Here is a 2,817-nt window from a genome sequence, read left to right as displayed (position 1 = left end):
AGTAGTGGTCCCCTGGAGTTGTGTCACTGGTGTTACTGTTACTGTTTTACAAAATTCACTGGTACAACCTACTTTATTGTTAGCGAATTATAAAAAAAAAGAACACAAGTTAGTATACCATGATTGACAACATGTGGTTTGAAACCTTGCAGTAGCCATTTTGTAACATGCATTTTTCATGAAAATCTTCACTGGTGTTACCTTCCTTATGGGCAGTGAAGATCAGTACATCAGGTATTATATTCTTAACATTAGCTCTCTTAAGGGGATTTTTTTATTATTTTATATGGGGGTTTGAGGTTTACTTGAGGTTTACTTATAATAAAGTTTTTCGCACAAAAAAAGTGGGAAAATTATTTTCAACCCTCATTCTGACTCTCTGTCTAAAACAACCTGTTTTAATGGGTGTGCCCTTTAAGGCTTTTCAGTAATCTGCCGGTTATTAGCAGTATCAATGCCCTGCCCCCTCACTATTGCAAATGAGTGTTTTGACATCATGGTCAGAATTAAACATTGCAGTCATTTCCAGACAAAGCATTATGAAATCGTTTACTTACAGTTTGTAATGCAGCTGCAGTCAGATCTAGTAGTTTCATCTTTCAACAAATGTTTCTTTGTGAACTCTTCATGATACTGTGCCTCATTTACAAAACAACATGCTCCAAAGTCAGAACAATCCTCTGACACAATCTGGGATGCCATTAAAAATAGACTATGCACTTGTTCCTTATGCTGGGATCCTTCTGATATCAGTACAAAGACATGAACGAGCTGTTTCAACCAAACGCGTCCAAATGTACGTTATTTCACTTCATTTGTCCCATTTACGACAGACTCAAGTGCGTGGACTGTTTTAGAAATTGAACACGTATCTGTATACTGTATCCAGTGTAGACAAGATAGCTATTTGTTGATAGCTTGCACTGCAGGCAGTGTTTATGCAAACGTCTGTGTCCGGATGACGTCAACTTGCACATTGGATCCAAACGAGACATTTTCTGGGGGTTTTTACTGTACATAATTTTTTTTTCTGATGATGAGGACATTTTAAGTATCTATGAAGCATACAAACAGCTTTAAGGGAAATTTGCTTCCTCATGTCATGACTTCTTTAAACACCTTATAGTGTTATAATAATAACAACAGCGCTGAAATAATTGTGTTAATTTATGCAAACCAAACCATTACTTTACACTAATAATAACATTTATCATTAGCTAGCTCCACATAAGAAGGTTGGCCCACAAAATTGGTGTGATATTCAATTAAGGTCCATGGTTTTTTTTTCTGATCCACATCATGCACTATGATGCTCTTTTCTTACCGCTGTCATTTTTTTAGTTGTGCATTTATTTCATTACTGAGATGAAAGCGTGCAACACATTCGTGCAACAAATCCCCTGCTGAAAAAAACAGCATATGCTGGTTAGGTATGTTTTGGTGCTGGGATGCTGGTTTTAGCTGGTTTATGCTGGTCCTTTGCTGGTTTATGCTGGTCATGTTGCTGGTCAAGGACCAGCATAAACCAGCAAAGGACCAGCATTAACCAGCTAAAACCAGCATCCCAGCACCAAAACATACCTAACCAGCATATGCTGTTTTTTTTTCAGCAGGGGATTTTGGTCAAGCTGTTTATTTTCATTGAGCTGCTTTCACCATTGTGTTGTTTCAAGCTGAAGAGTAGAAAATTGTGCTTCATTTTAGATCTGGTTTCCACTCCGGGCATTAAGAGCAGATATGGCAGTTCATAACACTACAGGCATTCTCCATTCTAATGTGTTTTTAACTGTTTAATATACATTTTAACATCTATCTCCACTATTACCCAGTCTCTCTTCCCTACTGTAGTGTCTGTGTCCCTAAATCCCAGAATGCCATGCGTTGCTGATGTCACGTTCCCATTCTCTATAGAATCAGAATCAGATTGAGCTTTATTTGTCAGGTTTGTTAAGACATACTAGGAATTTGTTGTAGTGACAGAAGCTCCACAGTGCAACAGAGTAACAGTGACAATACAAGACAGATTATAAAAAGAACAATATACAAGTATACAAGACAGACAATAGACAAAATAAACAATTTACTATGTACAGGTATGTTAGGTGCAAATTTGAATGTAAATAAGTATGTGTGCTAAATAAATAACTGAATAAATGAATGTATAATAATGTTGAGTGTTCCACAATTTTTGTTAAGTGTTCATGAGATGGATTGCCTGAAACTGTTCCTGTGCCTGTCTTGGATGACAAGGGGGTGAGTGATTATCTGTACATTTTTGTTCTGAAAGTGAACTACTCCTTTAACGATCACAAACTGAAACTGAAAGACAATGATATTGTTTTAAAAGTAGTACTTTTGTTTTTTTTTAACAAAATGAAAATTATACAAACATCAATCATGTATTCACGTAACCAGGACATGTTAATCAGTCAACAATGGCTAGTGGAGGAGCAGAAGAACTTGAAAAGTTCCATATGGGAGCACTTTGGTTTCCCCATAAAATATAATGTTGATGGAAGGTGGTGGAAAAAACTGTTACGCAAGTAGGCACTGATTGTGCTATGAGAAAGCTGTATAAAAGCAGCAATCCCAGCGGGCACCTGGGATTGTCCACTGGGATACATCAAGCATGGTCACGCATCTGAAGTGACATCACCCTGGTGTGCCACTGACAGGATCCAAAACACAGCAACCATACAGCAGCTGCATTTGCCCTTTCAGCCCTTTGGAGCAGAATCAGAATTGGCTAAAAAGATTACCAAATCTATCAGGATGCTTTTCACTGCAGACATGATGAGGCCATACTCCGTTTTGGAA

This window comes from Garra rufa, chromosome 9, assembly GCF_049309525.1.
Source record: "Garra rufa chromosome 9, GarRuf1.0, whole genome shotgun sequence".
Classification (NCBI taxonomy): Eukaryota; Metazoa; Chordata; class Actinopteri; order Cypriniformes; family Cyprinidae; genus Garra; species Garra rufa.
This window is presented reverse-complemented; position numbering follows the sequence as displayed.